Genomic DNA, 12,983 nt, shown 5'->3' on the forward strand with positions numbered 1-12,983 from the left:
TGTGGTTTTGAAAAAGCTCAAAGTCACGACACCCTGGAACCCCATCTAGACGATGCTGGCTCTGGTCTCCTGAGGGTGCAGCTCTCACCTCGGCCATGGCCCCCAAGTCTCCACCCCAGAGGCTCACCTCTCAGCTCCTGCTGGGCCCGCAGACCCCCAGTGCCCCCTCCCCGGCGGGCTGCCCAGGCCTCGGCTCTCCCACCTCCTCCCTCCACCCCAGCACCGGTAAGTGGGACATGCAATTCATGGGTAGTTAAGGCCATGCACGGGGCACTAACCTTCCTAGCCGGGCTGCGAACACCCGAGGGCGGGTCGTGGGTTGTTGTTTTTCTCCATTTCCCAGACGTTCAGCCCATAGGAGGGACCCTGTTAGCTCTTGTCCATTTTTTAGGAGCTGCAGGTACTGGTCTGTACCAGAGGAAGTAGAGGTCCACTGGGACAAGCTTTCTGTATGTGAGGTGAGTTCTAGAACTTTGCTGTACGATATAGTACCCACTTCACTCTAGGGTATCACGCACTTTAAAATACGTGAAAAGGACAGATCTCAGGTTGTGTTCTTACAAAACGAACAGATCACAGGGAAGTCTGGGGAGGTAATGGGTATGTTTAGTACTTCGGTTGTGATGGTATCACGGGTGTCTGCATACGTCCAAACTCATCAAGATGTAATTCACACACACACACTCCTGTGTATAACCAGCGATGACCTCCTCTGGGCACATTGCCCCATACTCTGTAATAACCTGCATGGGAAAAGTACCTGAAAAAGGAATGAATATGTGTCTCTGTATAACTGAATCACTCTGCTGTACACCTGAACCTAACACCACATTGTAAACAGCCATACTCCAATAAAACTGAAAGCTCAAAAGATTTTAAAAACTACATAGGGAAGAAAACAGTTGTCTACATTTAATGTGCACGTGTTTGGATATTAGTTACACCTCACTAAAGCTAAAATTGTTCAAGAAAGCAGATGCAGGCCTGTGATGCCTCTGGCACCGTTGGCGGACACACTCTCAGGACAGAGAGGTGAGTGGAACTCTTGCCAGACGTCGTCCCAAGAACATGGGGGCCTGATGCCTGATGCCTGGGTCCCATTCACCTCTGCACCCTGAGGACCTTCTGCCCCCTGCCTGCCCTGAGGGAAGCGGGTCTGAAACCAGAAGATTGCATTTGAGTGCCAGCTCAGCACAGCCCTCGATGTTTCTGAACCTCACTTCTCTCCTCTGCGTAATGCGTCCGTTAGCTAGACATCTCCCATTGACCTCATGGGCTTATCGAGAGGAAGAAGCCAGCCGGGGCTGATCATGGCAACGTTGCTGGCCACTGTCACCTGGGCCCTGTACACATCACTTTCTACATCTGAGATGTGGTCACCATTGTTCCCATACACGGATGGGGAAAGCGAGGCTCAGAGAAGTGAAGGCACTTACCCGTGGTCCTGCAGAGGTGGCTGGGCTAAGATGCAGCCCACAGTCTGGTCTATTTAGCTCCGAAGTGTGACAGTAACTATGACAGTGAACAGGAGAGGGTGCCCTGAGAACAGAGGACACACACACACACACACACACACACACGCACTCACATCTGCTTGCCCCTCTTCCCGATAACTCATCATGGGGCATAACTGCTCTCTGAGTTGCCTGAAATAAGATGAAGAACTTTCCATGTGAGGTTCTTTGTGCTGAAGAGAATGATTCCAAATGGGGAGTAACCGGCGGTCCAGGGCTCAGTTCTTACGGTTGAAATGAAACGTGCTGACGTGTCAGAGGAGCAGAAGTAAAACTACCGAATGTGAGACCCGGAGCAGGTAATGAGGACAAATCAGCAGGTTTTAGAAACGAAATACAATTGTGTGTCTGTAGCTGCAGCCCAGGGGTGGCCCACACAGCACGAAGGGGGGCTCGAGCATGGGGTGTAGGGTCAGCCCCAGGGGGCGGGTTTACCAGAACTTGTAGGAGGGGCCTCCTCGGACCCTCGGAGGCATCTGGCCTCGTCCCGCTTTGAGGCGTTAGACCCGCCTTAGCCAGGCTCCCAGCCAGCACTTTGCACAAAGCCCTCTGTGTTGGTTTGCTCGGCTGCTGTAACAGAGCACCATAGACCGGGCGGCTTAAACAACAGACAGTTACTATCTCACATCCTGGACGCTGGACGTCCAGGATCAAGGTGTTGGCAGGGCTGGCTCCCTCTGAGGCCGTGCTCTCCCTGTGTCCTCACATGGACTTCCTTCTGTGTCCACATCTCCCCTTTTTCTGAGGACACAGGTCGTACTGGATCAGGGCCGCTCTAATGGCCTCATTTTAACTTGATGACCTCTGTAAAGACCCTGTTTCCTAATACAGCCACACTCTGAGGTCCTGGGGGTCAGGGCTGCAGCACATAAACTTTGGCAGCCACAGTTCAGCCCCTAACACTTCCCTCACCCTGCCTTTCTTCACTCCTATGGTTTTCGCTCATTCACCTGTGCCTTCTTTGTGCTTGGCTGGACCAAGACAGAAAGCTCTCAGGAGCCCAGCAACCGGTGGACATCAGGACGGAGCGTGGTGGTACCACAGGCAGGGTCAGAGCCAGCCCGGGCCCGTCGGCAGTGCAGCCCCCGGGACGCCCACCCCCTGCTCTGCTTGCACAGAGCAGGCTCTTGAATATTCATTTCTTCAAAACCACATCCCTTCGTGGCTGCTGAGCTGAGCCACTCTGTCCACTTAGGCAGTTCACCATCCAGGATGGAGGGGTGGTACCAAGGCCTGAGAAAAAGGTAGGTCCTGAGCCCTAGTGAGCACTTCTGGTGGCCACCCCACCTCGCAGTGGAGCTGGCGGGGGCTGGAACCTGGGCCACAGAGAGCCCTCGGGAGGACGGGTGCCACACGTGGAGGGCAGCTATGGCGTGTACCGACATTTAAAACGCACGTGCCCTTTGACCTAGAACCCAGCCCGTTGGAGGACGTCTCTGGAGGTCACTGGAAAAGGGCCCAGGAGTGGGATGGGCTCCACCAGACGGCCACCAAATTCCAGGGGCTTCTCCCAATGGGAAATCCACGCAGTCACTCAGGGATCCAGGCTCCCCTCCCTCAGGACTCCAGCTTCCTCGTTTCAGCCAGCAGAGGAAGGGAGAGTGAGGGCTGCACTCGGGAAGGCCTATGGCCCACCGGGCAGTGGAGTGCATCGCTTCCCTGCCCCCACCCCGTGTTCAACTGGCCGGACTCCTGCACGTGGTGGCCCCCAACCCAAGAATGCCTGGGATGCACGGCTGCGTGTGCCCTGGAAGAAGAGGACACAGGGAGAGCACTAGCTGTCTCCGACACAATATTTGCCCACCGTCTGTCTAAAATAATTAAACATTAACGCCAGCTTGAGTGACCTGTGAACAGAGTTAAATACATTTAATGGTGGTACCAGGCGTTCATCCAACATCCATTATTCCATAAACACTTCCCAGGACATCACGCTGTGTGAAGTACATATTATGCAGCCCAGAAAAATAATGGCACGTATCGATGTTCATGGATATTGGTTGAACGACAAGATCAGGATTCAATACAGATTATATAGTGTAATCCAGATTTTGACAATTCAAATATTTATATTTATATAAATATATTTATATTTATATAAATATTTATATATAATATAAATATAATATATAATATAAATATTTATATAAATATATTTATATAAATATATTTATATTTATATAAATATTTATATAATATTCAAATATTTATATCCATCCATAAACATAGAGAATTATGGAAAGATTTTCACAAAAATTGAAAAAGATATCTACAGCTTTGTCGGCAAGTGTCCCTTCAAGAGACGGAGCTGGTTTCGCCTCCCTGGGAATGTGGGCTGGGCTCGTTTCTAATGAGCAGAGTGTGGAAGATGAGATGGGGAGCGACTCCAGGTACTTGGTTGTAAGTGGATTTTCACCCTCCTCCCTGCTTCCTCCCCTGGACCGTCTGTGCCTGGGGAAGCCAGCAGCCTTGTCGCAAGTTCACCTAAACAGCCCTAGGGGAGGCCCATGCTGTGTGGCAGGCCATCTTGGAGGTGGCTTCTGCAGCATCTGGAGAGGGTGGGGGCAGAAGCTCTCCTCTGAGCTGCTCTTGAATTTCTGACCCTCCAAAACCGTGAGATGAGAGATGTCTGCCAATGAAGCCTCTACCTTTGGGGGTAATTTATTACGCAGCAGTAGCTGACTAACACACCGTCTTTGCAAAGTGAAGGGCCAAGGCTCTGGCCCTGCCTTCCCCTCTCTCCCCTCTGTGTCCACTCAGAAGAATTCTGAGAGCCCCCTGGCTGGACTCAGGAAGTCAGCTGCGGCCAGGTGGCCTGACTGTAGTAACTGACCACCTGGGTGTAAACCCCCAACCATGGTCTCTCAGGGAAGAACTGTGGCCCCAGGCCTGCCTCGCTGTCCTCCCGCAGGGTCCCCCCAATTCTCCAGTCGTCCCACTCCAAGGCCCTCAGTCTGGACACAGGCCTAGGTGAGTCATCATAACCATTGCTTCGCGGAACCCCGTACCACGTCTACACCAAGCACAGTGAGAGCCCTCAACACGTCCTTGCGGGACGGACAGAGAAATGCAGAGAAAACCTTCTAAGATTAACGTGTATGATCTTTGAAAGTGGGGAGAATAAACTCGCTAAAAGCAAGTGGGTTGATGCAAGGATTCCACTGGAGCAGAAAGAGAATTAGTGACGTGACAGCTCCACACGCTGGCTCCCGGGAAGCCGTCCTGGGTGCTGGGCGGCGCCCCTGTGCCTGGGCTCTGCCCACGTCACCCTCTCCCCCCTCCCCTGCTAACTCCCAGGATGCAGAGGGGCTGTTTTCCCGGAGCCGTTAGTGGGCAGAAATGGGCTTGCTGCTTGGTAAGAAGAGCTAGTCCAAATTGACTGGGAACCGCAAAAACGCAGTTAACAGAGCTGGACAGGGCGTCTGTCCTGTCCCTGGACGGTCCCCGCCTGCTAATGGGCCTTCCTGGAAAGGCCACTCAGGGCTGGTCTCCATGCTCTGTGATGGGCTGAGGAGGCGCTGAACAGTTTGAGGGCACAGCGTATGTAAGAACCACTTTCCCAAACTCATTTCCCTTGCAGGCCTAGCGTGTGCAAGGGTGGCCCGTGCCTCACCTGGTCCAGGGGTCGGAGGGGGAAGGAGGTGACGGAGGCACCAGCGGACTCCTAGTGGCCTGGAGCCTGGTCCGCCTGCCCTGCACTTACCGGCCACTCACCTGCCCAAGGGCTTAGGGCTAGGTGGGCAGTGGCACCAGAGGTCTGGGCTGGTCACTGCCTGGGGGACCCCGGGCCCTCCTTTCACATCCTGACCCATTTTATCCTCTGTGATGTGAGGCTGTGGGCGGCCCCGTGAGCTCTGGAGATGCCCTGTGAGGGATGGTCCAGGGGATGGGTTGGGAGCGAGGTACCCCAATGGGAAAGCAAAAAAAACGCCCCTGGGTTCCTCCCAGCCCTGGATGGTGTGGAAAGGGGTCCCAGGGAAGGAACGCTCAGCCCCGGGAGAACAGTGACTTTGAGAGGGACGTGCAGCCACGCAGCCCCCATGATCGAGCCTCCTCGGGGTCGGGGAGAGTAGGGCACCTGGTGGGTGTCCTGAGTCTCGGGTCCCTCCACTAGAAGACTGGGGGCAACACAACCTCCCTCAGAGCTGCCTGAGGGCGGGAGGAGGGGAAACGTAACACAGCAGAGCACTCCAGCTCGGAGACGGAGGGAGGGCAGGCTTCCAGCCGCCCCCCAACGCAGCTCCACACGCCCTCTATACAGTAAGCCTTGTTACGTTATCAATTTTGTTTGTTTGTTTTGCGGTACGCGGGCCTCTCACTGTTGTGGCCTCTCCCGTTGCGGAGCACAGTCTCCGGACGCGCAGGCTCAGCGGCCATGGCTCACGGGCCCAGCCGCTCCGCGGTATGTGGGATCTTCCCGGACCGGGACACGAACCCACATCCCCTGCATCGGCAGGCGGACTCTCAACCACTGCGCCACCAGGGAAGCCCTCGTCATCAATTTTGAAAGAGGCTGAAGCGTTCCTCAGCCATGCCAACTCTGCCCCGTGACCTCTAATGAGCGACTCGGCCCCGTGCTCATCCCTACGAGCTCATCTCTGCTGGAGAAATATGATTCCATCCAGGTGTCCGCCTTCTCGTCTCAGGATTTCTCCCCCACGACGAGAAAGAGAGCATCTCCTTCTGTTCATAAAAAGCGTGCCTGTGAGCAGGAGGCGGCCTGGCGTGGGCAGCTGCTGACGGCTTGGAGGACGAGGGCCAGGAGGCTGTGCAGCCCGCCTGCTGGACACGCATCCGTGCCACCCCCGATTCGCAGCCTCAGCCCGGCCAGGCTGCTCAGATCTTCCTGTCATTTGATTAATCAAGGGAGGAAGGGCTTCTGGGAAGGCAAAATTATTTTTTCTATAATTCTTCTATAATAATTTTCTAAAATTATTTTGCTGCTTTCTCAATATCTGAATTTTTCACAGTGCTAAATTCTTCTTCCTTTTCCTTAAATCAAAAACAAGGAAATACATTGGGACAATTCTCTGTTTATATACATTCCCTCTTATTCGACCTCAAAGGTGTACTTCCAAAAAAGCAAGATGTTTTTGGACCAGACCTCGATGATTAGAAAGGGGAAAATAAGGCCTGGATTTCAGCAAAACATCGGCGGCCTGACTTGTCTCCCCCTTCTCCCGTGTCCTCACAGTAGAGGGACGATGCAGGTCCTAACTTCAGAGCAGCGCCCTGCCCTGTGTGGGGCCTGGCCCGGCCTCCCGCCCCAGCTCAAATGCAACGCAAGGCCGCCCTGGAGTTGACTGCCGCGTTTGCCGACGCTACACAAAACCAGCTAGAATCTTGCCGGCCTAACTGGCAGAAAGTGGGTCCTGCTACTGGCTTCCACTCGTCAATTGTAACAAATTGGACACTCGCCTTCTGTACTGAAGGGAAATGAAGACCTCGTGGACGGGAGCTGCAGGAAGCAAGACCTCCAGGAAGGCTGGAGGGAAGATCAGGGAGCCTCCTGGGCCTGGAGCATGCCTGGCGCGGACAGTGGGTTTCTTCCCAACCCCGTCCAGGAAGGTGGTGGGAAACAAGCATTTCAGGGCCCCTCTGGGCCAGGCCGGGTCTGAACATTCAATATCTGGGACTCACTTTCTCACTGACATCTCCCAGTGCAGCCCAGAGAAGTAATGCAAGCTGTTTAAGGTCACACAGCAGCTGAGCAGCAGAGGCGGAAGCCCACCCTGTTGCTAGACCCCCACCCCGATCTCCCCAGAATTTCTCAGTGTCTCCCAGTCAGTCCCCAAAAGGCCCTCTGGGTTGGATGCAGAGATTAAAGGCACCCCTGGGATCTAGGACAGTCCCCAGAGGCCTCCAAGTCCTGTCTTGTCTGCAGGACCCGTGAAAAGTCAGGTCTCGGCACCTCTGTTGATGGCTGTGAGCTTCACTTACTTCCCGGAGCCCTGCTTCTGCATCTATAAGAGGGGAGCCTGGTGGTTGGGAGCGTGGCATGAAATGTGGAAATGATTAGTAAGCCAGCACGGCCGACAAATACTAAACTCTCACGATTCTGAGCGTGGCGAAGCCCCAGCACGGCTCTCCCGGATGTAAACGTGGCCTCTGCCACCCACAGCTCTGATCTCAGGCCAGGATAGAGGGGCGCAGGCTTGCAGCACCCCCGTCTCTTCACCCCCGTGGAGGCACAGCCGTGTCAGCCCTGGGAAGGGCCCAAAGCAAAACCGTGCAGAGCAGGAAGGCCAGGAGGGCCGGGGGGGGCTCGGGCAGCGCCCCTGGGTTTCACGGCGGAGACGGCCACTGGGACCTGGGAGGCCATGTGACTGTGCTGAAACCTCCCATGGGAATAGGCAGCGGTGAGTGGGAAGACAGTCTGGCCTAAGACTAAACTTGAGAAGAGATTCGGGGGGGGGGCATCCCTCGTGAGTGTGGGAGAGGGCGGAGCAGACGTGTGCCCCTCAAAACATGCTAACTGCCTGGCCTGCCTGCCCGAGGGCCACCTCCTCCAGGAAGCCTGTCGGGACTCCTGCATCCCAGGCCGTGACCCCACCTTCAGAGAAGCATCTCAACGGGAGTCCCAATCTTTGCCTTCCTCCTTCCAACATTTTAGGCAGGTGGGTCCATGGTCCTCGACAGCCCTGGCTGGAATTCCCCACTCTCTCCAACAGCTCAAGGTCTGGAGCTCTGGGAGCCTGAGCGCTCCCCTCCCACCTCCCAAGGGCCTCCCCCACCCCTGGGAGTTGCCATCCGGGACTGCAGACCTTGTCTCCTGCCTGCTTCCTGCCGAGCTCCATCTGAAGACTCTTGGCCTCAAGGAGGTAGGGGGTAGAGAGGGGAGATCAGCTTGGGGGTCAAGGTGCCAGGCCAGACGTTTCAGCCTAGTCCAGCGTCCACGGGCACTCCACGGGACGATGCACTGCCTTCCTTAGTAAATGCTTTTCCTGCTGGTACCCGGATCCCAGAGCAGCGGCTGGGCCTCCCACAGCTCATGGCAGCTGGGCTCTCCGAGGGGGCCCAGGTCTCCCCACACGGCACTTCTCGGTTCATTTGTCCCCTTTTCCTACTCAGCTGAGAACCAGGGAGGGTGCAGGCTGTGTCTGCTTCCACATTCATCCACTGACCGCATGTGAATGAAGGAATGAATGAATGAATGAGTGAACGGAGGCCTTGACGGATGCCTCCCCCGGGCTCCGACAGGCTGGGGTGTTCATTGAATTCTAGCAGGATGACACCGGTATCACCATAGCCAGTAGGGCTGTCTCATGCCTTCAGCCTCCATCAATCTGCTTTTAATAATAAAGTGACAGTAAACCCCACATGGTATCTGTCTTATTAAATTGAAATGGAGACAGTTAAGGTCGACTGAGTTCTTGACAGCTGTGGGTGTGCCCACGGACGCTGGACTAGGCGGAAATGTCTGGCCTGGTGCCTTTGACCCCCAAGCTGAGCTTACGTGTAGCCTGAGCACTGTCTGCCCTTCCCTGACTCTCTCCTGACCTTCAGGTCGGGGAGTAGGTCCCGCGGTGTTTCTCGGAGCAGCTCTGGTATTGACCCAGAGGAGCAAGGGTGGAATCGTTTATCATCCAATTAATGGTGTCAGCAGAGTCATTAAGTGACCAGACACATGTGTAATGGTGTCAGCAGAGTCATTATTTAAATGACCAGACACGTGTATAATCCATCTTTTTATTTTTTTTGCGGTACGCGGGCCTCTCACCGTTGTGGCCTCTCCCGTTGCGGAGCACAGGCTCCGGACGCGCAGGCTCAGCGGCCGTGGCTCACGGGCCCAGCCACTCCGCGGCACGTGGGATCCTCCCGGACCAGGGCACGAACCCGTGTCCCCTGCATCGGCAAGGGGACTCCCAACCACTGCGCCACCAGGGAAGCCCACGTTTCAGTCTTAGAGTCCCCGAAATCTCAGTTTTCTCTGCTCTGTTCATCCTGCTGAGACGGAAGTGTGGGGAGGTGTGGGGAGGTCAAAGCAGCAGCAGCAGTAGGTTTCTGCTGAGCAGGCAAAGTCCCGCGTCTGCGTCTTGCTCCTGTTCACAGTGGGGCGTCGCTCGTCCCCGCCCCCCAGCCCCCAAGCCTCTCGCTGTCCTTGTCAGCACCTTCCCCAGCACGTCGGGAGGTGTACCCTCTGGCCTCTTCCTCCGGCTGCGAGCTTCCTGGGATGGGGCAGGTGACGCCCAGTGCTGGAAGGGGTGGGAGCTCTGTGGATGCTCCAGGGAAGACCCTCTGCAGAAGCCTCCTGGCCAGGGGATCTCCACGCAGCCCCCTGAAACGGTTCCTCCAGCTGTGCTCCAGTTTTGAGAGTTGACCTAGAAAAAATGAGGGGGTTTCATCCCCTTAATCCGTTTCATCGGATCCACCCCTTGCCCCAAGCCAGCATTCCATTCAGCCAGGACACCCACATGGTTCCTCTTAGACGTGACTGTTCAGTGGGTATTTGTCTGAGTTCCATGTGAAGGCAGACTCAGGGCATCGTGGCTGCCCGAGCCCAGCTCTCAGCCCCTCCCCAGCACGTGCTGCCCTCCCCTGGGCCCACCTTCCTGCCCCATGCTGGTCAGAGCGCTGCCTCCACCCTCTGTCTCTCCCCCTCCCCTGTAACCATCTCCACCATCACCCACCCACACAGTTTGATGTGACCTGTTGAGCCCATCACATCCTCCACCCATCTCCTAAACTCCCATCACCTTGTATTTTCCTCATTAGCACTTTCATACTTTTCCTCTCCCATGAGCGAATTTTGTTGGTCCCTTTGTTTTTTAGCCCTCAGCCCCCAGCACCAGGCTGGGCACGTGTGAGGTGAGTGAATCCTGCTGCTGTCTGACTGTGGAAATGCAGTGGCTGTAGCTACAAGTTACAGGAAAACAGTGTCTCCCTGGGGCATCTGTGCAGGTGGGGCAGGTGTTCTAGAGGCACCTCCTCCTTCCCCCGCCCCACACCCTTTAGCCAAGACTCCCTTTCTTCCCACCTGGTAAACCCAGTGGCCATCTGGACCCAATTCTATTCTCTCTGCCTGGTTCTGCAAGGGAACTCATCACAACTCATTATCTAAAAATACATTTCATGAATGATCACACTGACTTGATCGCATCTACTTGGGCACTGTCAGCTTTCATAACCCTCGGGGATCACACTATAATTAAATAGCTTTAAATTGTGAGATTCATTTAATGTCTCTCTCACAGCTGAGGGCAGCCATCCTGCCTGTCTATTCACTGCTTCATCTCCCCTTGTCTAATACTCTGCCTGGCATATTTACATTCAGCGAATAAATACTTATTGAATGAATGTGTTGAGGAAAACCTCTTGGAAGGAGCAATTAAAAAAATAAACATAGCTTCCAGCCAAGGTGGAATAACAAAAATCAAACTATTCTCCCTCTTGAAACAACAACACACACGAAAAAACAAAACTGAAAACAAAAATGAAAACATTGGACGAAATATCTCAAACGATGGTTCTAAAGAATTTGGACATCAGACGAAACAAAGCAAAAAAATATATACCCTGAAAGATATGAAACAAAGGAAGTAAGCGCTGTGATTTTTCCAGCTTGCTACCCATGGAGAATGTCCAGGATGTAGGCAGGAAGGGAGCTCAGGAGACCCCAAGGTCTCTCAAAGTGGAGGAGCTGGAGCTAGGAATTCAGGGAGGCCAAGGCAGCTGGAAGTCTGCAGGGGAGAGAGCTGCAGAGAACCCCAGGCATCAGCAAAGGGGCCCACGAGTTTTCAGCAAATCGACACATATATGTGAGGAAAAGACCTGAGGACAGGGGGGAAAACCACCCAAAAGGACTGCAGGGAACAGTCCTGGGAACTCATGCAGGACTAGGATCGATGCCTGTTTCTACAACCAGGGTATAAGACGCCATAAGTCACAGGCCATCAAGTGGTGTACTCAAAAGAGTATTGAGATAAAATAGCCTTAGACTAAATGCTGCTCTGTTTTCATCTGAAAAAGCTCACCAAAAGGAAAAAATGTTTGCAAGGAACTTAATGTCCCAGAGTGAGCTCGAAACTCTGTATACGATTATATATAACCTTACCATTAACAAGGTAAAATTCATGATATCTAGTGTCTAACCAAAACTTCCTAGATATGCAAAAAGCAAGAAAATACAACCCACACTGAGGAGGAAAATAAGTCAATTGAAAGTGACCCAGAAATGACACACATAATAGAATTAGTGAACAAGGAGTAAATAGTCTAATTGAATTCCACACATTCAAGATGTTACAGGGGCTGCCCTGGGGGCATAGTGCTTAGGAATCCACCTGCCAATGCAGGGGACATGGGTTTGAGCCCTGGTCCGGGAAGATCCCACATGCCGTGGAGCAACTAAGCCCGTGCGCCACAACTGCTGAGCCTGTGCTCTAGAGCCCATGAGCCACAACGACTGAACCCAATTCTCTTGTTATAGAGCCCATGCTCCACAACAAGAGAAGCCAACGCAATGAGAACCCCACACACCGCAACAAAGAGTAGCCCCCGCTCACTGCAACTAGAGAAAGCCTGCGCACAGCAACAAAGACCCAGTGCAGCCAAAGATTAATTAATGAATTAATTTTAAGAAAGATGTTACAGGAAAAAACAAACATATTAAATAGAGACATGGAAGATACAAAAAGAACCAAATCAAACTTGTAGCCATGAAAATTATAATATCTAAGATGAACTATACATTAGATAGAATGAATAGCAGTATTGACCTTGAAGAATAAAAGATTAGTGAAATTTAAGACACAGCAATATAAACGTCATGAAATAAAACACAGAGAAAGAAAAAGACTGAAAAAATAAATAAAAGTGTCAGTGAATTGTGGGACCCCTTCAAGCATCCTGATAAATATGGAATTGAAGTCCCTAATGGAGAGAAAAGAGAAAGTGGTCAGGAAAAAAATACTGAAAGAAATGAAATACAAACATTTTCTAAATTTTGTGAAAACTATAAACCCACATACCTAAGAATCTCAATGAATTTCAAGCACAAGAAACCCCAAGCACAGCTATACCAAGGCATAAAATAACCAGAGTTATTTAAACCTGCAATAAAGAGAAAATCTTAAAGGCAGTCAGAGCAAAAAGAACACATTACATACCAGATAACGAAGCACAGCAACAGATCTTTTGCCTGAAACAATTCAAAGTATCGGAGAGCGGAGTGACATCTTTAAAGTCTGAAAGAAAAGCAGAACTGTCAAGCAGGAACTCTTTTACCAGGAAAAATATCTTTAAAAAATAAAGGTGAAATAAAGAATTTTTCAGACGTGCAACAGCAGAAATAATTCACCACCAATAGACCTGCACTACAATATGTGTTAAAGGGAGCCCTTCAAGCATAAGGAGAATGAGACCATGCAGAAATCTATTAAAGCAAAAAAAAAAAAAAAAATGTGGTTTATAACATACGTAGGAGTAAAATGTATGACAGCAGTAGCACAAAGGCTGTGGAGGGAGAAA

This window comes from Globicephala melas, chromosome 6, assembly GCF_963455315.2.
Source record: "Globicephala melas chromosome 6, mGloMel1.2, whole genome shotgun sequence".
Lineage (NCBI taxonomy): Eukaryota > Metazoa > Chordata > Mammalia > Artiodactyla > Delphinidae > Globicephala > Globicephala melas.